Below are 24,434 nucleotides of genomic sequence, written 5' to 3' on the forward strand. Positions count from 1 at the left end.
GAGCCATTTGTATTTTAACAAATTTCAAAATATTAAAATTTAAAGTTTGTTGTTAGTTTACTTCCATTTCTGGGTTAATCATTTTTTTATTTGTAGGTTAATGCTCACTTCATTGTTTTGTTGTTTATCTTATCAAGTCAGCCAGGAAGAATTTCAGGGCTATTTTTGATAACTTAAGAGTTAAGACATAAGACCAGCATGCACTGAGATAGGCCTTTTGTTTTGTTTGTTTGTTTTTTAATTTGAGAGACAAGCAGCATGAAGGAACAAAAATGGATCTTGTTATTGGTTGCCAAAATGGATCAATAAACTATAAAATGCAACTTTCAAGTTTTGACAGTGCAGTTTTCCTGCGCACAAAAGATTATCACAGGCCAGCAGTGTCTTCTTTTCCTTTTTTGTGAAACATAAGGAACTGCCCATTTACTGGGAATAGTTTGGGTGATTTGTAGTTCCAAGTGTCTGAATGGTCAGGCTGACTAAAGTGTTATCGATGCATTTTCAGCAATTAAAAATACCAATATCACGACATCAACAAATCTGAAAAACATGAAAAAGCAAAACAGAAACCGAATGAGGCAATTAAACCATTGGTCTATATTCAGAGCACATAAATGTTATCAGTTCAATACATGCAACCTTTCAAATTTTAATATTCGCTGGTCTCACCCCGTATATTGTACTTATTGAGTGTCTATTTACCTATGGTGTGTGCTTTATATGTTCCAGTTTACACTTAAGTTTTGGCATGTTATTCAACAACTACCACTTGCCTGTTAACCTCGGGTTCCTGGAGACCATGCCTACTAGAATGAGCTGTATGGTTTTCATGCAGCCCACTGCAAAGGAATAGCAGAAATATTTCATAGCAGGAAGAGGACCCCAATGCAGATATTTATTGATCTAGACTACACAAAATGATCAAAGTTATAATAATGATATAATTAGTTTGTACCAAACTAGTTTTCACCAAAAAAAATAAATGAAATTGTGCAATAGTTTAAGATTAAAATTCCAACTCATAAACAAACAGAGTGCCATTTACCTGATAACCTCTGGCTCCTGTACATTGTGCCTGCTATGGTCAGGTGTCTCGGTGTCATGCAGCACACTGCAATATGGTAAATATTGTTGATGAGAGGGTGTAATGCATTTACAGTGCTACAGTCCAAAGGCAGTTGTCAAAGACTTACATTGCCATCTCAGACTGCACAACTTCTCCACCAGTTGAGTCCTCATTGGCTTCTGTAATCTAAAACACCAGATTATTAAAATATAAACGAAATGGAACAACAAATGACAAACAAGAACCGAGGACAACGCGCCAACTGGCAGGGAAACACACAAGGCTTAAATACATACTGAGGTGATTAGGGAATGTGAAACAGGAGGAGAGCACAGCTGGGACTCATCAGACATGACGAGGCAAAACTCAACACATTGACATAGTACACAGACTTTCAAAGTAAAACAGGAAACTAAACAGACGTGGACTAACCTAGGGGATACGGTGACAGAACAAGAGACACACTGACAGAGACGACTGTATACTAACAGAACACAGAACCACGACCTAAGAAGGAGAACACAAGAAATGCCCAGGACCTAGGAAGTTAGAAATACTAGCGACAGAAATCAAACCCAAGAGAATCAAAACACATCATGAAATCAAAGCTAACTAATACAAACAGAAAAACACCGAGTCCACAGACTCAGGACCGTGACACTTTGGGTAGGTAGAACTTAGGATAACTGAGGGGGAAAAAAATAAAATAAATAAAGGAAAGGTTAAGGACATTAACAAAAGACAATGAAAAAGCCAGAACCCAGGAAACTAAGATTACAAGAACAAAATGACCCTAACCCTAAAATACTGTTAGACCACAGTTGAAGCTTGCTCTACTGCATTTCTGTTATTAACAGTGAATCAATTGGCGGGGCATTATTTAAGCATAACCATCTGGCATAGTGATCAGATGAATGTCTCAAATCCTTTGGGGAAAATCACAGCATTTATTATTCTGAGCAGTAACATGTTAAAGATGTCTTATACAATACTAGGGTGACTGGAGTGCCACTGAGTTACAGTAATAGTGACAATTATGCCATATCAGCCACCCGAGTGGAACATTTGAATACCTTTGGACGGATATAAAGATTGGAGCGACCCAGTAGGTTTCTTGCTCTAATTTCTTGGGGCGTCTCCTCTTCAAGAGGAAGAATGAGCCGCTGTCCATTCACTTTGCATAGATCGAACTGCAAGGGTATGTCTGCAATATTGTCCCGTAGTGCCTGCCTGAATTCAGCTGCATTTAGGTTTACAGGAACGACCACCCGAGTAGCAGGAGTGGCATCTGTAATCAAATTTAAACCAAATTAGCTTTCCCTAAAAACGGAAAAGGGTAAATTGTCACATTGTAGTGTCTCAACATCAACTTATTGGTGCAAGGAAATAAAGATTACAAAGGTGCTAAAAATCTAATGCCAAATTCTACAATTTGTAAACAACTGACACCATGATGTAATTCTCATTTTTCAAACCCATCACTCCGAATAATTAATATTAATATAAATATTGATTACCCCTATGAGATCGGTAGTGTGTCAGTGTGGGATTCCTTAGTACTGACACCTTAAACGTTAACTGGCGATGTCTGGTTCTCCCGCCTCTTGGTCTGCGCACTGGCCCACCTCCGTGCTGTTGGCGGAAAACTCCAAAGCTATCATTAGACCATGAGATAATTTTAGTGAAACTAATCACACAGAGACACCCCCCCCCCCCCCCCCCCCCAAAAAAAAAAATAAAATAAAATAAAACCACCCAACACACTCGGAGTAAGGAATGAGTGTTCAACACATCGGTGTTTATTGCATGCATTTTTCGATTGTCTCGCAAATTAAATGCTCCCTGAAAATATGGGATATGCTACATTTATAAACTAAAATCTTTATGCATAAATGCACATAACAGGGATTAAAATGACTGTCATTTGAAGTCGTCAATCTAGGATAGACATTTATGATTACAGAATTTGTTGTTGAATTGTAACAGATAATTAGTAAACGAGCCATTTATTATTTAAAAATGTAAAAGTTATTTCCTTTTGCAAAAACAAAAAAGGCGCAAAGCTAAAAGCTTGCCAATAGAGTAACCACCACCAAAGCATTTCACCTTTGTAGAAGAGATGTCCCCTCTTCACTGTCATCTTGATTCAGTAGCCGGTTAAATTGGGCATTCATTCTGTCTCTGATATCAGTGACTCTCCGTCGAAATGCAGCGCTCCGTTCGGACATGACTGTTCCCAAAAAGTCCGCCAAAAGGCTGGGCAGATATATATATATATAGCATCCCTAAAATTCAAAGTACGGCGGGAGAAGGTACATTGTTTGTGATTGGATCAGCAAGGTTGTGTTTTTTTTTAATCCACCCCTTACCACAACCTGTGATCAGAATTTGTGTTAACCAATCACAGTCAACCTCATGTTTGTGTTGTCTCAATCAAGCTATGTGCGACAAACTACATACAGATGAATGCATGCGAAATCTCTGCGCCAACAAAAAAACACCGTAAGTACCCTAGTTAATCTCAATTATTGTTCGTCTTTGCTAACTAAAAGCTAAGCGATGATTCAAACACATTGCTTTAAGCACATGTTATATGTTAGCTTTGTATTGTAGTAAGCGAAAAAAAAGTCATGCTGAGAACCTTCACAGACAAGTCATGCTAACCTTTGTCCGTTAGGAATGTTGCCAACATGCCATTTTAGGTGAGGCATGTTAATAAGGTCTTTAATATGGTACTCCGTTTAGCCACTTTATATTATTTAAAATACGGTTTTATATCACTTGTTACATTAGCCGGATTAGGCTACACGGTACTGCACTGCCATACCAGATAGCGAGACGACATTGAATTGATGTTGATTTTTTTCTATAAAGTACCGGAGAAAGTAGATTGAATGTTCTTTTGTTATCACTGATTTATGGTCTAGTTACAGTTCACTAGCTATGTCGACGTGCAATTTAGGTATATCTGACCGGTAAATTAAAGCAGCGATCACCTGGACTGTTCCGTATCACCCCTCTCACAGTGGTACATCCCTCCAGGTAACCATTCACAAGTCTTGTACAGTAGAGCGGGAATTAATCTCAGCGGAATTGAGAGGAGAAAGTGGATGCAAGCTGCCGTTAAACTTGACTGAAGAAGAAGAAGAGAGGAGAAAGTAGAGAAATGAATAAAGAACAGTCAGTATATGCAGAAAAGAAATAATAAAGTTAAAAGACAGCATGGTCTTCATGAACCCAGGGTACAATACAAAAATGTCGTTTTATTTAAGTGAGCATAACAATGTAGACCATGTTCATTTTGGTAATTAGTTGGAAAAAAAACAAGTAATGACAGCATTTAAAATAAACAAAGATGAATAACATGGATGGGAACATTTGACAATGGAATTGGAACATTATCAAAAATGATTTTTCAGATCTGCTGAGTAGAAGATGCGGAGATTCAAATTTTTAACTTGGGTGTGTGTTTGAAATATGAAAATATTGGTTGACATCGTTGACATACTGCTATTAAAGATAGGAATATGTATGAAACGTAGATTCAAAAGCTCTATTAAGCTCTATGTCACATTTATTTCAGATGCATTCTGTAACTGTTCACAGTCCCAATACTTAGTGATGACAGAGTGTTTCCAAAAGTGCTCAGTCACAATTTTCAGAAGACTAACATAAAATGTTTTGATTTATTTAAATATATAAACCTGTTGAAAGCAATAATTAAAATTTTTGTCTTTGTAGAATCACAGTACAAAGTATGGCCTGGAGGATTTTCATCTCAAGGTGCAAGAACATTCTTAATGACTGTACACGGCGGCTGCTGATGGACGATGTTGGGCCAGATGTGCTACAGTTAGCGTTAAGGAGGTATGATGAAAGCATGATGGAAAACATTTAACATTTTAACTTGCATAAAATGTTTAAGGGGAATATGGCCTGAAAATATAACATGAATTAAGAAGTAATTTTTTGATGTCTTTGAGGTTGGAGACAATGCAGAGAAGCCTTCGGTGGGCAAGAGGAAGACTGATCAGTGTAACTGCAGCAGATCAACTTCTGCGTGACTTGGCTGAATTGATTCAGGAGGTCGAACTCTCTACTCAGCATGGCCAACAAGGTAAGCACATATTGTGTCGATTCCTTGACTGATCAAAAGTGTGAAATAAATTATGACTCTGTCTTAACCTATTTTCCAAATACACCAAACGCTTATATATTTTCAGGCTCTTTTGGATACCAGGCACCAGTGGTTTTCAACAGAGGTAGAGGCAGATCCCTTTACCTTATCACTCGGGAACAGCTTTCATTCCTGAAGTCATGTGGATTCACTGCACCTCAGATGGCTGATATTTTGAATGTTTCACTTCGTACAATTCGAAGACGTCTGCGGTCAGTGACTTTTGAAACCAGTGTGACTTTCAGTTCTTTTGTGACACACACCCACTGTTTATTCAAATTAAATGGTATTGTGAAATTGTAAAAATTAGTATATTTGAATGTGCACTAACTAGTCAAGTAATGATGTGTGTTGTTATGGCAGTGATAAAATACTCGTGTTCTTTTTGTCTGATTTCAGACAGTATCATTTCACCCGTGCATCAATGTATGCGGAACTGACTGACAGTGCGCTGGATGAACATGTGCAGGACATTGTCGCTGGCAATGAACAAATTGGTCCTGAGGCTGTCAGAGCCTCCCTGCGAGTACGTGGACTACGTGTACAGCGAAGGAGGGTTCGAGCAAGCATGCTACGGATAAATCCTGGAGCAGCTGCCATAAGAGCAGTTTTGCGGAGACCAGAACGAAGAACATATCAGGTTGCAGGTCCAAACTCATTGTGGCACATTGATGGAAATCACAAGCTGATAAGGTAACCAAGCACACTGATTTGTTGAACACCTATTTTGACCAAAGTGAAATTCAGCATTCCATCAAATATAATTGTGGAACAGTAAGACACATCCAATAGAGCCAGGCCCTGGGATGGGCAGTCCTCTAACACAACTGGTTATGTTTAAAGGGGAAGATCAGAGAACACAGAGAGCGCAAGCAATGTACAGACAAACTTGACATGCAATAGTGCCATGTAAATCAATTAAGAGTGTGTGTTTCCATTGTTTCAATAACAAAGCAGAAATAAGATTTTTCTTCTTATGGACCACGGTTTTAGGTGGAGGATAGTCATTCATGGGGCTATTGATGGATACAGTCGTCTTGTGGTCTTCCTTCATGCCTCAAACAACAACCGTAGCAGTACTGTTTTATCAAGTTTCATCAGAGCCGTGGTATCCTATGGTGTACCCTCGAGGGTCCGGACAGACAGAGGAGGGGAAAACAATGCTGTCTGCCTGATGATGAACATTTTCAGAGGCTTTGATCGTGGAAGTGCCCTAAGAGGAAGGAGTACCCATAATCAGAGAATTGAGAGGCTCTGGGGTGATCTGTGGCGAGGAATGACCAATGTGTACTGTGATTTATTTCACCACCTGGAGGAGGAAGGCATCATTGACATTGACAATGAAATGCACATTTGGGCTCTCCATTACATCTGTCTCCCAAGGATCAACAGAGATTTGAAAGACTTCACTCAACAGTGGAACAATCATGGCTTGCGGACAGAGAGACACTTGAGCCCATTACAGATTTTTGTCCGAGGCAGCCTCCAGCAACAGGGCCGAGCCTCAACTGCCATGCAGGACATCTTTCAGACCAGAGCAGCTGCTGCTGCTGGGACTATTGGTGGGACAGCTGATGGTGGTGTGACAGCCACTGAGAGTGAGACGACTGCTGCTCAGGGCTCAGGTGCAGATTCTGGTGGTGGTGCTGCTGCTCATGGTACAGATGAGCTGGGATTGCTGGTCGACTGGCCTGAGAGGATTACTGTGCCAGACATTGAATTTACTCTGGACCGAATGGTGATGGAGCAAGTGGTAGAACTGTTTAATCCACTAAGTGGCACCAGAGGGAGTCATGGTATTGAGCTCATCACTGGCCTAATATACTTTCTGGACTCCACATATCACTGAGACAGTCCAATTAATGACTGAAACATAATAGCAGCAAGTGGAAAGACTTCAAAATATCTAGGTGACTGGATACATATAATGTGAAAAGTTATGATACATGTTTACTATGTACCATTGAGTAGTGGTGTAAATGCTGTTAAAATGTTCTGTCTGGATTTCATGATGTAGATGACTGATTTATAATAAGTTACATAATATCATGAATATATATAGTTTGTGTTGAAATGACTTTATTTGAAATGTACATGTGTAAAGTGTAAGAGCTAGTGTCTCGTGAGAATACCCTTAACGAGAGTACACGAGACTTTGCATGGACTGCGAGGGAGCAGATGTCTCTCATGAAGCGATTTTAAGTTAAAAGTTTACTAAAAGAAAAAGCAACACAAGGACTTAAGGACCTCTTTTCAGGACAAGCAGCCAACGAGGTATTTGTCATTTGAGAAATGTTGTTATTTGTGTTTGGACTTAATATGTGTACTCTAAAGTTGCTAATTGATTTGTACTGTTCGCTTGTGACCAGTTCTCATGGTGTATCGGCGTACTGGTGATGGTGAAGCCAAGGAGAGAAGGCCCAAGTAATAAACGCCTGTTTCAAAGAACCGACCTGTGTCTTTGTTGTTGTGAATTCTGTCATGGAAATCAGTGCATTTCCTGTATCCTTTGGGGCAACAGACCTGAGTCACACTTTTAGAGAAGTACCTGGTGAGGTGGATTGAGAGGAATATCCATGATGCATGGCAGTTTGTTCACTCACTTCCTCTCCACCACAGCTTCCGAAGTGCAGCCAATCACAGAGCTTGCTCTCCTGATCCAAGAAGAACACATCAAAGTGCGCTGCACAAGCTTGCTCACAAAAAACAGCCTGCCCATACACTGCTTGTGTACAGCTTCTGTTTTGATCTTCCAGTTCAGCAAATGTATATATGTGGGTGTCCAGGTATTTGTGCTCCTCCACCACATCATATCAGTGGGTTCAGTATCTTATACTTTTGTCAAGATAATGCACACTGCAGCCGACAGTTATCAGAAAGAAGCCATTACCAAGTTACATGGATTATTTTTTTTTTATAACTTCATGTCATATAAACTAGTTATGTTATGTGCAACACTGTCATGTGCCACTCTGGTTTTATGTTTCAAATTCGTGTAAGACATCCAGAGTACTCTGATGACATTGACAAGGACATCTCCAGTTTACATGGGAAACTATTATTTCAGGTTCTTGAGATTACTTATTTACGTCCCTTTTGAGAAAACGTACATACAGGTCTGATTCAAAACTGTATATCTATTTTTTTTAATGCATGTTGAAAGGGCAAAAATATTCCTGAGATACTGTTAACATTATTAAATTTGAAGGCTATTATACAGTGGTATTACTTTAAACTGAGTAAAACGGTATTTTGATAAAAGTTAAGGTCTCCGTTTGTTTCAGAAAGAGCATACTGTCATTTACTTGCTTTTATTATTTATTTATATGCCCTCCGCGGACCATCTCTGCACTGCGTGGGTGATTAGTGGCTCCCTGCACAGTAAGGGCTGCACACACAGGGACAAGACGCACTCGGTTACGATCGGATCTTCCCTGGGCAGGGGGAGGTGATGAACTGTATGCCACTTTTTCATTGGCATACATTAAGTACAATGTTTTATTGCCTACGGTGGGGCAGGTCACATACTGGGTGAAGGTGGGCAGTGTGGAGTCCAGCGAGACATGATTAAAGTCCCCTGATATTAGAAGAAGAGCTCTCGGAGATTGCGTTTGCAGTCTGCGGACCACAGAGAGTCACAGGCTGCCTCCACGGATGCTAGCGGCTAATAGCTCAATGTCTGTGTTGCAGAGTTGTTCTTTCACAGCGATGTGCCCAGAGATACCACAACCGTCTTTAACAAACACCGCCAGTCCCCCTCCTTTCCTCTCACCGCTGTCTCTCGTCTTGTCCGCCCGCAGCAGCTGGAAGCCGGGCAGCCTACTCACCGAGGGAGTACCGGGCAGTGCCGGGGTACTGCCACTGTGACCGGGTTAGCGTCATTAGCTCCTCAATCATATCAGGGAGCGATCTCACATTTAAAGTGATTACAGGAAGGAGAGATGGTGTGTGAGGTGTCCTCGGGAGACATCACCCCCGTTTCTTCCCTCACTGGGGATGTAGGGTCTGTCTGCCAGTAGCGCAGCGGCAGGGCGCAGCGCTAACAGCTGATCCCTAATGTAAACAAAGCAGCCATGCGCCGAGTGTCCAAACACGGGTGAAAAAAGTGGAGACAAAAGAAGAGAAAAGTCAACATAACTAGCACGAAGCGGTAATGCAAGATGGCAGGATCTGATTGCTAAGACATAAGTTTAAGGTTAAGAGAAGTAAAGAGGAAAATAAGAAAGAAGCTCAGAAATGAGCAGAGCTAGCTCTGCTCATTACCTGTTAGCTGCCATAACAGGTAACACAGTTAAGGTTTCAGAAAAAGTATTCTGTCGTTTGTTTGCTCGATCATGCCTTAAACACATCAAAATGCATAGTGGGATTATAATACAAGTGAATACTGTGACAAGCACTGGTACTGAATAGGCAATCACTTAGCAGCAAGGTGAATCGGTGATGCATTAGTGTGGTCTGCACTTCCTCTTCTTTGATTGGGTGAAATGAGTTGAAAGTAATTGGATGAGGGAACCATGGGGAGTGCCCTGCATAATTTCAATAAAACGCCGTTTTAAACGCCGTTACAGCTGGCAGAGAACGCCGTAAAAAACGCCGTTCAAAGATGCATAAAAACGGCGTTTTGTGCCGAGTAGCGTAAAAAACGCCGTTTCCGTCTGTCTTTGAACGCCGCTTTTTACGTCACTCGGATGGTGCGTTCAGGGCGCCATCCGAGTGGCGGAAAAAGCGGCGTTTGTCGGAACAGAACGCCGTTTTTTTCGGCGTTTTGAATAATTAAACGGCGTTTTTTACGCCATTTCTTAACCAAACGGGTTAGGAAAGTGGCGAATTTTGGCACTAATGGCTTGCCATATGTAGAGGAAAAAGGACGGCAAGGAAAAACTCCATGCTGCCGCGGAGCACGGTTTTTTCCAGTTGAAAGAGAGAAAAGAGGTTCAATTAACATTTGTGAGAGAGCTGTCGTTAGCGGTGAACCACAGACGGGTACCTATCTGAAAGGAGTCGGAGTATTTCTTCGAACTTTTTGAACTATTCTGACTTGGTTTTTTTTGAGGTACAGTTCCATGGGTGCCAAGTGAGGAGCTGGTATCGTGGGTCTAAGACACTGTTGCTGCTGTGGAGGCCTTCTCTGTGTCAGGACGCTACACGTTGATGCCTGCCGTACCAGGAGGGCGGTAGGGAAAAAAACAAAAGGAAGCCCACCTGAGAGACACCTTACCATTTTCTTTGCTACTTTTTCTCCGCCTGAGATTCAGGTCGTTTTCAGTTCTTAACCCAGGACAGTGGGTAACTGAATAAACTGACACCATAAGGAACTGGACACTCACATGCTATTTTCTTTTCTTTTTTCCTTTTCTTTGGGGTGTTGAGATATTGTGTTTCTTGTCTTACATCTATTTTGATTGTTTCAATTATTTTTGTGATGCATTTGGGATGGTTACTGCATTTGAAGGTATCCCTACATTGAGGATGAGCAAAGGGAACTGATCCAAAAGGAAATATATAAAGCAAACTTTGTTTCACAAACCTGTGGTCGTGCGTGTTATGTGGGTTGGAAGTCTTATTGCTCTTACAGAGTTGCTACCGCCAATCTCCTTCCCAAACCTAGATTCAGATATTGTAGACATTGCACTTGGGCGAGCAGTATAAATCATCTCTTTATAGATAGAGGGACACACGTCCAGGTTACAACAGCAAGACATGCAAACTCAACAGCCTGCAACAAGTGCTTTAAGCTGATACTGTGATACTGTCAAAGGAGGTAACACCTCGAATGTGATGAAACACCTGGCGACGCATAACATTTTTTTTTTAAAAGCCGAGAAATGCGCCGTATTTGATGGCAGCAGCAGCCGTTCTTCTCTGTTGTTCGCGTGTAATTTACGTTGAGTAGGCTAACCACGTTATTACATTAATGCATGTAAGGTGAACTAGCAAACATCATCATAGCTACATGCGGCTGTCTTCTTGTTTGATGGCAGATACTCCCTTCACCCTGGCCAAAAAGGCTAAAATGACCAAAGAAAAAGTGGAAAACAGCTAAACATGAGAGGTTTTTGGACAAAGTTTGTATTTTTTCCATTGTTTAAGCACTGCTTCCAGCCAAGAGTGATACCATATATGCCCCATAGCTGCAGAAAAGGCTAACATTGTTATCTTTTTACATAAAACCAGCTGAACATGAGAGGTTTTTGGACCAATTTTGTGTTCTCCATTCTTTAAGCACCGGTTTGAGCACCGGCACCGTTTCAAAAGTACCGATTTGGCACTGGTATCGGATAAAACCTAAACGATACCAATCCCTACGTATGCTGTTGTGCTGTCACAGACTGTTATCAGCCGTGTAGCCGCTCATACCTCATTTATTCTTCTTGTTCTACCGTCAGACCCAGGCGCACAGCTTTGGTTGAAGTTCTTATGTTTGATTTCATAACAGCTCTTCAGACTTCCACTCTTTATAACTTCATAAGTATTTTTGACAAAGCCATCTTCTTTTACTCATCCACTCAGCAAGCTCCCAAGATAGTAACCTATCAACCCGCACACCCACATAGCTTGTTCTTCTTTGTCGTTTTATTGGCAGTTGGTGGTGCATTACCGCCAACAGCTGGCTGGGAGAGTGGACCAGCATGATGCTAACCTGCATAGCTGTGTGTCGCGCCACTTCAAAAGTGTTTTTAGAAAAGTTCTTAGAAAATGTAGTTTCTCTTTAAGCTTTTAACGTCTCTTTTACCCCATTTGTCTAAAACTACTTGACAGCCCTTCATGTCAGAGGTTTATTATCTGTGCAGGATGGAGCACATGGTCTCAGTCAGGCTGGACACGATCACTCCTACAGGAAGTAAATGTGATTTTATTTCACCTGTGAAATGATGAAAAACAGCAGAATAGCTCACGCTAACAAACGGGTGTTGAAATGTTTCATTTTCTGCTGTTTCACAGGTCAAAAAGGGCGTCGAAGCAAACTGAAGCTGAGCTGCTGCTACTGTTGTAGTGCAGCATCTGCTGTGTGCTTCATCAGAGAACCTTCTGTACACAGCAGACAGAGGCTGCTGCCACTGAAGTCCATCTGCTAGAGAGCTTTAAACACTGGTTATTGAAGTGGCTTTGATGATACTGATACACAGTCTTTGCTGCTGTCACAGGACAGGGATCCACCAGGGAGTAGTTGTCAGGATAAAGAGCCTTCGCTTCTCTAAATATAAACTGGATACTTGTAGGAAACTTTGGGAAGCAGCATTTTTCCTCATATCGTCTAAACTGAAGTTAGCTCAGGTGCTTCTTCCATACTTGCTCTGCAGAAAGCCAAAGAGTTTGGAGCTCTGCAAACATTTGCAGCACAGCTGGATGTTTGTAACTTTGGTCACCTCTGTATCATCCCTCAGATTCTTTCTGCACAGCTTTGAAACCACGACAGCACGAGTGATGCTGAGGAGACGTCCAGTTTAAACAGACCTTTATTCCTGGAACACAAACACATGAAGTGATGCTGCTAAAGAAGAACATTTAATCGCACTAATGAATCAAGCATCTGTTTGTCTGTCAGTCTGTCAACAGTTCCTCTGATCGACTTCAGACTTGGTGGGTGTTTTGTTTTTGCAGCGGTCAAAGTCGATCAGCGTGTTGCTTTGTCTGCTGTAAACCTGCCTGTACAAAGGGAAACATGCATGTTTTAGATGCAAACTCACAACATGGCTGCATTTTTGTGATTATGTGTATTTTATATTGATTTATTCTATTATGTTTTGTATATGAATCTTTACAAGTGTGTCGATACAAAGGCTTGATTAAAACAAAGGTCTCAGCTGTGCTGTTAGGGATGCTCTCATATTTGTTTCAAATGTAATAAATCAAAGGATTTCAGGCTTTTCATCCTTTTTATTTGTTTGGTTCTAACAGCAGCTGGATAAAAACATGCAGGTGATGAATATAATTGTGTGATATTATGAGCATTGTGAATAAAGAAAGAGCAGAGATAGTAAAAAGGAAACAGGTGATGGACGTGAGATTTTCAGAACAAAAGCTCCTCAGTGAGACGATCACCTGGACACAAGGTCAGGCAGCTGGGACTCATCTAGAGAGCAAAATGGAAAAGTGATCTGTGCAGAACATCACTGTTGATTGCAGTTATTTCCATCAGACTTCTTCTCTGAGATAAGAGCACCATTTGTGGGAAAGATGACAGTATTTCCAGGCTGGATGCTGTTTGCAGGGAGAACTGAATGAAAGTCTCCTGCACCTCAGCGCTGAGGTCCACACCTGTGAACACAGATGAGGTCAATCTGCTGCAGCACGTAGAGCTTTACTGATCAGCAGGTTCAAAGGATTCAGCAGAGCGTAGAGTCAGAGCTAAATGCCACATCACCATAGAGTTTGTTAACAACAGCTTTCTTTGCCCTTTGTCTCCATGGACTGAATCAGGGATACTCGTCATACTTCACCTCAACCACGTCACTGAGAGACCCCAGCCTGACACAGCAGCAGAGATGATGAAAGCAGAAACAGCAAACAGATGCTTCAGTTGTGTTTCTCTCTGTGTGTGTGCGCTCACGCCCACTTGTGTGTGTGAACTTTCCACGTACCTCAGCTTGTTTCTCCAACATGAGCCATCAGGGCTGAAAAACATCACTAACACATGAATTCTTTCTCTTTTTGTTATCACCTGTGATCATGTGTCTTATGTTTCTGTCATTCACCAGTTCTTGTATAGTTACGTGTAACTAGACTTCTGTGGGACGTAAATGATTGTTTTGTATGCAGATCTGTACAAAGGATGGAAACACTTGATTACAAAGGAGATCTCAGCTGTGTTGTTGTGGATGGACTTCAACGTATTTGTTAAAAAAGAGAATAAAGCAAAGTGTTTTAGCTGTTTGGGAGTTTTTGTTTGATTCCATTCAGTTTTATTTCTATGGAGTCAAATAATAAGAAAGGCTCTAGAACAGCCCTGAGTTTGTCCAGGTGACACTCCTCTGAAGAACAAAGACAAAGAGGAAGAAGGGGACTCGTTTTCAAGTCTTGTTTCTTTCAAAATAAAAGCTGAAATGTTTTGGAAGCATGATAATATTTCAGCCAGGATGCCGTCTCCAAGGAGACCTGCACCTCAGCGCTGAGCTCCACATCACGCCCTGTGAAAGCACAGATATAAATCTGCTGCAGTGAGAAGAACTTTACCCAACACAAGTGTAGAAGTAGACATTTGACTTTACCTACAACCTGTTAACAACAAAGCTTTCATTGCCTCTGTTGTTGATGTCATGTAGGACTAATCATACTTCACATCAGCCATGCACACGTCAGAGGATCTCCAGGCTCTCAGTGATAAAGCCAAGCAGATGATGTGAACATAGCAATAGTAAAACATGCATCATAATCAGCTGTATGTGTCGACTATGTGGCACCTCAGTCTTGTTGGCATGAAGAAAAGTTGTGTAACATGTAGCATAAGGGCTGCAAAGACATCATGTAGACAGCAGTCGTCTGTTAGTCGTAACGTATCTCCTGTTAAAGAGTTAAATGTGCGTTCTCCATCTCTGTCCTCTCACAGCTCGCCGTATACCAACTCCAGCTGTGGTAACCATGGCTGTGCCCATCAACACGCTGAAGCTGAGACGCCACCCGTCACTATGGCGACTCCAATAGGGTTACCTGTCAGCTGTGGACGCATGAAAGGAAAACAGCAGAAACACAGACATGTTTACTGGAACATTTCCTATTGACAGCTTTATGGAAAAGTGGGTTTAAACACTTTTCTATGTTTTATTTTGTTTATTTGTGGATTTATTGTGAAAGGAATTTCAAAGGTTTAATTTGACCTTTCCCCTGTTTTTCATACAGACTGGAGACGAATGGATGGTGCTTTCTTTGTTTGTCTAAAGATAATGAATAAAACTCTACAGACATCTTAAACTGTGGTTGGCTCCTCGTATAGAGCAGAGTGAGGTTGTGTTTGCACATTATTATAAAACCATGTTCACCATATATTTTAGCTGCAGACAATAACATTATTTCTTTGCTGTGGTGATTTTATTCCACTTTGGTAAAATGGAAAACCATCATTTCTTGCTGTAATTCACACATTATTCCAAGAGCCTCAACACAAGCCTTGTAGTCCGACCATATATAGACAAATCAATAGTTGTGTTTGTAACAGCTCATGAACATGAATCATTGCACATTACTTTGAAATCATTGTAAACTAAACTGGAATAAATGAGTGTTTATATATAGTTTTGTCTCAGCTGTTCATACACAGTGTTTCAGTTCTTATCAGAGTCCCACCGTCTCACTGTGGTGAACCTTTAGCTCTGTTGTAAGCGTGTTGTTAGACCAGCTTTCCCTCATTTAAAAATAATCTCTCATTAGAAATGGACATGATGTCTAAGACATAGAAATGCTTATTATGGGTTCACTTGATGTCACTGAAAAGATGCACATGGGTAACGTGCAGGCCATCCAGCTCCAAGGTTTATCTCCTCACCTCGAGTCTGCGACACTCTCTCCGTGTCCTCTCAGATAAGGGCGCGCACATTTCTGCACGATCTTCTAAATTACAAAGAGCGATTCACAAAACAGAAGCTCACAAAACACTCATCACAAACCAAAAATGGCTTTTTGGTTTTAAACCAAAAATTCTCCACAAAACTGGCGCTCTGGAAAGCTCAGCTCTCTCAGACAAACCTTTGCCATTTCCCAGCATGCAAGGCACTCGTGGATGCAGGCACACCATTCAGTGCTGACGAGTATGTTGATGTCATTTTGAGGCTACAGGAGGAATTTGATCACAGCTTTGCTGACTTCAAGACACACAGAGCCACCTTTCACATTTTTGCGGACCCCTTCTCCTTTGATGTGCAAGATGCCCCTTCTGTGCTTCAAATGGAGCTCATTGAGCTGCAGTGCAACTCTGAACTCAAATCAACGTTCAGGGAGGTGAGTGGAAAAGCAGACAAGCTTGGACAATTTTTGAGAGAATTGAGCCCTAGTTTCCCTCGGCTTTCCCGAATGTTCAAGCGGACCATGTGCCTTTTTGGTAGCACATACTTGTGCCAAAAGCTCTTCTCCACTTTGAACTTCAATAAGTCCAAGTACAGGTCCAGACTTACGGATGATCATCTTCAAGACATACTGAGGGTCGCAACTGCTTCCTCCCTCAGGCCAAATCTGGCTCGGCTATGCGAGAGGAAACGCTGCCAGGTCTCTAGCAGCAAGGAGTAGGCAAGAGAAGCCATGTTCAGAAGAACAGTTCATTTTCTACAGTGTTCCATTCATGTTCAGAAGAAGGTTATAGAACTGTTAATACAGACATTTCAATCTAAATACAGCAGATATAGAAAACACACAAGTTCACTGACTAAAAATATCTTATTATTGTTTTATTTATGTATTACAGATTGATTTATTTTCTTATTAATTCTTAATTTGTTTATTTATTTTTCATATTTTGTGTTAAAAAATAAAAATAAAGAGATTTGAGAAGATTGGAATTTTTTAACCATGCCTTTCTTGTGGAAAACCTAATGCGGCCCAGCCTCACCCAGACTCTGCCTGCAGCGGCCCCCAGCTAAATTGAGTTTGAGACCCCTGTCCTACACCATAAATCAGTAAGAGAGGGTACGACCTCTCTCATGGCCCCAAGTGGTGTGTGCATGCCAGAGCACTCTGGAAGGCACACAGAGTCTTTACAGACTACTGAGGATCAAACCTCTATCATCATGCAATCGATTATAAAACTCATATATGAGTAAATATTTCTAAGCAAACCTTACAGCTGGTTTTAAAAGCAGAATTTATTTGTTTCACAAATGAGAAAGAGCTATCGAGAAACACTCCTAAATCTTTAGCAAACAGAGTTCTGAACTTTTCCAGTCACGGTTGCCACGGTCAACATTATTAGATAATGCTAAGTCTTTTCCCTTACATTATAACAATGTGAGGAGTTAATGCTAAGTAAGCTGCCATTAGTAGCTAATAATATTTACTTAATACTTGATAAAAAGCTATGTATTGCAAGTGTATATGGTCCAAATGTTGATGATCCCTCATTCTTTCACGGTTTTTTCAGTGCACTCTCTGAACACTTAGATGGCACACTTGTTCTTGGAGGTGACCTCAACCTTGGACTAAATGAAGACATGGATAGGCTCAATACAGCGGGAACTCAGCGTAATTGGCAGTCCACAAATATAATCAAACAGTATATGAGCGACTTTGGTCTTTGCGATGCATGGCGCTCCCTTCACCCCACCAGTAAGGAATATACTTTTTTCTCACATGTCCATCACTCCTACTCTCGTCTGGATTATTTTTTGGTCAGCAGCTCACTGCTGTGTGACATTTCAGACACTGAGATTCATCCTATAGCTGTCAGCGATCATGCTCCTGTATCTTTAACACTAATGCACAAGAATAATACTACGCCAAGTAAAAACTGGAGATTTAATATATCACTACTTAAAGATGAAGACTTTATTAAATATTTTAAAAAAGAGTGGACTTCATATTTGAACTATAATGACACTCCCGAAACATCAGCTTCTGTTCTATGGGAAGCAGGGAAAGCTGTGATGAGAGGTAAAATAATTTCTTTCTCATCACATAAAAAGAAAAAAGAAAACAAAAATATTCAGGAATTAGAAAAAAACATCAAATCACTAGAAGAAGCCTACGCGTCCCACCAAGATCAGGAAACATTGAACAAAATACGCAAAACAAAACTAGAATTAAATGAGATAATTGATAAAAAAACAAAATTCTTAGTACAAAGACTACGCCTACAAAATTATGAACATGGTAATAAATCCGGTCAATTTCTAGCAAACCAGCTAAAAATAAATAAAGAAAAAACAACTATATGTGCTGTTCAAGATTCATCTGGGAACACATTATATGAACCGATACAAATAAACAACATCTTCAGGGATTTCTATAAAACGTTGTATTCACCACAAATAAACCCATCTAAAAAAGAAATTGATCAGTTTTTGGACAACATAACTCTTCCAAAATTATTGGACACTCAAGCAATGGCACTGGATTCACCACTGACACCAGGTGAACTCCAGGAAGCCCTGATAAGTATGCACAATAATAAGGCTCCAGGTCCAGATGGCTTTCCTGCAGAATTCTACAAAGAATTCTGGTCGATTCTAGCACCAGTTTTCTACAGAGCGTTGTTGGAAATTAAAGAAAAGGGCAGACTTCCATCAAATATGAATTCTGCAAACATTAATCTCCTGCTAAAACCAGGCAAAGACCCTGTATATCCCTCAAGCTATCGTCCAATATCCCTTATAAATGTAGACCTTAAAATAATCTGCAAAGCTCTCTCAAAGAGACTGGAGAAAATAACCCCCCTCTTAATTCATCCTGACCAAACTGGTTTCATAAAAGGTAGGCACTCATCAACAAATACACGTAGATTACTTAATTTGATAGACTACTCATACAGTAAAAACCTAGAAACTACAATATTCTCTTTAGACGCAGAAAAAGCATTTGACAGAGTTAACTGGAAATTTCTATTTGCAACTTTACACAAATTTGGTTTTGGATCCTCTTTCATAAACTGGTTAAAAATATTATATAATTCCCCAACAGCTTGTGTTAGAACAAATGACCAGACATCCTCCAGCTTCTGTCTCTTGAGGGGCACCAGGCAGGGATGCCCACTCTCCCCTTCACTATTTGCAATTTTTATTGAACCACTAGCAGCAGCAATTAGACAGAATTCAGTAATTAAGGGCATAAAATGCAAGAACGTGGAACATAAAATCAGCCTTTATGCGGATGATGTGTTACTCTTTCTCCAAAATTCACAAACCAATATCTCTGGGGTGATTGAATTGATAAACTCTTTTGCAAGAATATCAGATTACTCAATTAACTGGTCAAAATCTACAGTCCTACCGATTAATTGCTCCTTCCATAATTCCTCTTCTACACCACTGCAATCGGGAAATATAAAATATTTAGGTATTAATGTTTCTCCCAAGCTTGCAGATCTAACTAAATTAAACCATATCCCACTTTTAAAGAAGGTAGAAGATGATCTGGCTAGATGGAAATGTCTACCCATATCACTCATGGGAAGGGTTGCCGCTATAAAAATGATGGTCTTACCAAAAATAAATTATTTATTCTCAATGATCCCAACTAAACCGCCACAAGATTGGTTCAGATCCCTAGATTCATGTATGTCCAAATTCCTTTGGAAAAATAAACCCCCACGTATAAGCTTAAAAACACTACAAAAGACCAAGGATAAAGGAGGACTAGAACTGCCTAACTTTCAGCACTACTTCTTAGCCAACAGGCTTCAGTTTATCTCAGGATGGCTAAAACACACCCTCTTAGATGAACCTTGGCTAGATGTAGAACAAGCACTCTGCAATAATCTAGAGATCTCAGACCTACCATTTATCAGCTCAAACATCCAACGACATGAAAGCTTTAAAAGCATCAACATCAGCTCTTCTCTGACAGCATGGTGGGAGTTTCTAAAATTGACGGCGTCTTCATTAATCCCATGCAAACGTACACCTATCTGGAACAACCCTGACATATTACAAAACAATAATATGATAAACTTTTCAGATTGGAGTGATAAAGGAATCAAATATTTAGAACATATACTAGAAGGAACAGAATTTATTTCATTTGACGGACTAGTTACACAATATGGGATCAACAAGAAAAGATTTTTAGAATATCAACAAATTAAATCCATAGTAAAAAAGAAATTTAAACCGGGTCAAGTTGAACTACAAACACCACCAAGTGTGGTTCAATTTCTTACTCTTAAAACCCCCAAATTACTATCCAAAATATACAGAATGCTTTCTAAAACAGATGAATCAATATCACTTCCTATTGCAAAATGGGAAGCGGATTTATCAGTTAACTTAGACCTAAACTTCTGGTCTCAGATTTGCTTAAAAACCTTTCATCTAATTAGAAATCCCAGTCTTCAATTAATTCAATACAAAATATTACATAGAGTACACTATACAGGTCATCGGATGTTCAAGATGGGCTTTACGTCTACCAACAACTGCTCACACTGCCAAACCAATTCACCGGACAATTATATTCACGCTCTTTGGTTCTGTCCACCAGTTCAGAAGTTTTGGCGCGAGATATGTGAAGACTTATCGAAGTGTCTGAAATGTAACATTCCAACTTCCCCCTTAGTGTGTTTGTTGGGCAGCTTAGATAATGTCACTTCAGAAAAGAATATCGCCCATATGGTTTTCACTGCCCTATGCATAGCCAAGAAAACAGTCCTCATGAACTGGAAAAATAAAAATAATCTTAATTCTAACCAATATAGAAATTATCTATTAGATTACATTAGTCTTGATACAGCCTCTGCCACCACATCAGATCAATTGCTCTGGGCTCCTTTGATCAGCTCCATCACCTAGTGGGGGTGGGGGGTCATAGTTTGGTCCCGCCTTCACTGTTGTGATTGGTGTGGGGGTAGGGACAGGCTCAGGGCGTCGGGGGGTTCCCCGGAGGCATCTTCCTTGGGGGGCTCAACCCGGGGTAGCGGTCATGTCCGGTTAGGGGCTCTGTTGGCTCTCCGGTGACTGTTTCCTCGCGGCTGCGTGCAGCGGGGCTAGGGGAGGGTCTGTGCTGAGATCTCAGCCAGGGTGTTTATTGTCTTATGTAGTCTGGAAGATGAGTGGATGGTGGGGTGGGTGCAGTTTTCTCTGTGGTGGGGTTGGGTGGACTGTCCCGGGCTCTGTGGGGCCGGGCGGCGCTGCTGCACTGGGCCCGGTCTGGATGGGCCTGGGCCCCCTTTCCCTGGCGGGTCGCGGAGTATGGGGGTGCCTACTGGGGTCAGCGGGGGAGCTGGCCCCAGGGAGGGGTCACTTGCCCCTCCCTTCCTTCCCTCCCCATCTCCAGCTGCCTCCCTCTTCCCGCTCCACCACAACCACCCACACATGCAGGGCCTTGGAGTAGGGGTATGTCACCAAGGTGCAGAGGAGGCTACCCCCCCCTCTGTCCCCTTCTGGCTGCCTCTGCCTCAATTTTATCCCACAACTTAGACATTCACATTACTCACACTCTCATTACACATACATATAGGATCTTGGGGGCGGGCACGATACACGGAGTCCAAAGTACCATCAGGGTGTACACCCCACCCCTGGCATCGTTGCCCACCTCTCAATTTTAAATACACGTAGACATTGAGGGCTAGCAGGAGGGACCATACGCGTACCTGCTGCTCTCTGGCAGGTAGCTCCATGCCCTCCTGGGTTTTAAATGCACCTTAGAACACACATGCATCAACATTACAATGAGCGGGTGGAGGGAGGTTTGGAGTCTTCTCTCACCCCCGTTCTCTGCGACCTGCTGGAGCAGGGGGGCTAGGAGGAGGAGTTGGCCGTCCGACTGCGGTCTGGAGTGTGGAGCCTTCCTGCTGCTGCGGAGTCGGGGCGGTCTGCCTCCCCCCACCGCAGGGAAAAGGGTAACACCACCTGGGTCTGGGTGCAGTTCCCCCCTCCAGGGGCGGGGGCACCTAGACCCGGTTTGTAGAGTACGCTTGGGGAGTGTGATCGTGTGTACAACGTCTCTTTATGTCTGTCTCCACGTTGGTTGAGTGTGGAGTAAGTGCATATGAGAGCATGAAGGTGGGAATGGATGTTTGTATCTGTGTGTGCCTGTATGTCTGTGTCTATATGTCAGGTTGGGTGTCAGGCGCCACCTCTCTGGGGACATCTCAGGCCCTCCAAGGTTTGGAGGCCTATCTCCCCCTACCACCACTTCCCCTGCCAGTGGCGGACCCCCTCAGACATTGGTGCGTTGGTGGCTCTTTGTGTCCGGGGATGGGCGTCCAGGTACACACCAGCTCACTCCTTGGCGGCCGCTTATCGGGGCCTGGAGCCTGGGGCTCGCTCGGGCCACTTCGGAGGTGGGGTGCCCCCGGCCTCTCGGCCTGGGGCTCGGTCACTCAGGCGCAGCTGGCAGCTGGCGGAGCTCACGGGCGCGTCACTGCAACTCCCCCTGGCTTCTGCTCCGCGGCTGCTGAGTGAGCCCTCATCTTGGACTCTCCTCAGCTCTTTCCGGGACAGTGGCGCAGCTGCCCCTCTGTTGGTCTTCCTTGGTCTCTTGTGTTCTGGGGGCCTCTGGATGTCTGGAGTTTTGATCTCCTCCACACCTGCTTCATGCCCTGAAGGACGGGGCTGTGGCCCCCCCACACCCTCTAGCAGATTATTACATGAAGGAACCTTTTAAAAAAACAAAAAACAAGCGCGTCCATGCTCACAGGTGTACACACGGGTGATCACACCCACAAACTACACCCATTTTGGCTCCTACCTCAAAGCACACTGTGTTCTGTTGATCTTATGTGCTGCACAATAATGTTTAACATTTAGTATTTACTGTCATATTCCCATATATCATTGTGATGTTGTTTATTCTATTACTCTTGTTCTCTTCTGCTTGCTCTCTTTTTTTCTTTCTCAGCAGGTGATCCAGGTGATTGATATTTGCATTTTTTTTCTCTGCCCGTTCTGTTGGTTTTTGTCTTTTGCCCTTCTCCCCCGTCCCTCTTTTCAGCTGTTTCTCTTTCCCTCTTTCTTTCTCCCCTTCTTTCCCCCAGTCAAGTCTGTCCCGTATTCAGTAAGTGAAAATAAAATAAACAATAAAAGGTGAATCAAATGGACCATTACGGCAAGGCTGGGATGGTCAGTTTGGTAAAGTAAATCCGTTGGGTATCTTTCTTTGCCTTTAGACAACAATTCTGATGGCAAAAGAGCCAAACGGGACAGGCCAAAAAAAAAAAAAAAAAAAAAAGGAAACTCTCAGGTGAGATCAAGCATTTTTCTTTCATCAACTGACAGAATTAGCAGATTCATAATAAGGCAGTCCTCTAATAAGAGGAGAAGTGGAGGTGCTTTGAAGGGCAACATACTCTTATATTAACAAGACAGGAAGTAGTAAAGTAAAGACTGATTCATTTCTATTTAGTCTTGTGATGTGCAGCTTTGTTCAGAGCATTAAGGCCCAGCAAAGATCACTGAGGTCATACAGTCCCTGATGAAACCTGTGTGCTTATAGAAACTGAGACCAGATGAACCAGAATAGAAGGAGATTAAAATGAAGTGTCAGCTACACAAAGGCAAAGCTATTCAGTTGTTGCTGTGAGTTATTTAAATGGAGGATGGAGTCAGATTTTAAGCTGCTGGACTCAGTCACTATATCCTGTTGTCCTCATAGAACCTGGACACACAGACTCACCTGTGACACAGTGACACACAGTGTGGGCTACACACACATTAGAAAGTGGATCAGTCACACTTGTGCAATCATTTGTTGTGCTGGGAAACCATGAACACTTTGAATCATCATTAATGGCTTTGTTACAGCAACATTCAATCGTGAGTTCAAAAGTAGTGCATTGTGTACTTATTTTAATAGTGCTGCAGTGTGAGAAGTGCAACATTCAGTGTGCAGAAACAGATCAGGTGCTTTCTAACAGCAGTGTTCCCTTTAACACTGCTGTTCAAATATTTCTGTCAGTCTGAGCTGAAACATGAATCTAATCAAAGATCAAATCAAAGTTCTTTGCCTCTGCCAGGACGTTAACATTTGATCTAGTTTTTTACAAAGTTCCCTCAGCGTCCAGAGCCACCAACATACCTTTGATCAACAGCAAGTGAACATTTATAAATGTGTGTTTCCAGAACAGGAAGCAGCAGAACTATTGTTCTGTTATCAGGCAGCAGCACAAACGCTCATCAGCTCATTTACTGTGCAGGACTTTGAGTGTGTGAAGTTGTGTTTGTGCTAGAGATGGCACGATACCACTTTTTTATGTCCGATACCGAGACCGATATCATAAATTTGGATATCTGCCGATACCGATATGAATCCGATATATTGTTTTTTAATCAACAAAACTGTTTTTTTTAAATATCTTGCTGCATTTTGCAAGTCTGCAAGTTCATACTCAAGTTTAAAACAACAACTACACTAAAGCTATTCTGTTATACCTGTATACAAAAAAAAAATTTTCATAGTTCAGCAATACTGATCAATCTAATAAACTTAAACCTACACCATCCTCCCTATTCTGGTATTTTAAAGAGTACTTAGCGTAAATATTAAGCAACCTAACTAATAGGGTTCCAACTCCCAGCAACAACAAAAATAAATAAATAAAAAATAGGGAACCAC

General features: G+C 41.7%; 1 long non-coding RNA gene across 1 annotated transcript in view; it reads left to right on the plus strand.

Annotated features, from left to right (window-relative positions):
• The window catches only part of LOC143415929 (uncharacterized), a 260,224-nt gene that overhangs the window by 159,898 nt on the left and 75,892 nt on the right, over positions 1 to 24,434 (plus strand). The gene's annotated exons all lie outside the window — the stretch shown is intronic.

The sequence above is a fragment of the Maylandia zebra genome, unplaced genomic scaffold, assembly GCF_041146795.1.
Source record: "Maylandia zebra isolate NMK-2024a unplaced genomic scaffold, Mzebra_GT3a scaffold11, whole genome shotgun sequence".
NCBI classification, from domain to species: domain Eukaryota; kingdom Metazoa; phylum Chordata; class Actinopteri; order Cichliformes; family Cichlidae; genus Maylandia; species Maylandia zebra.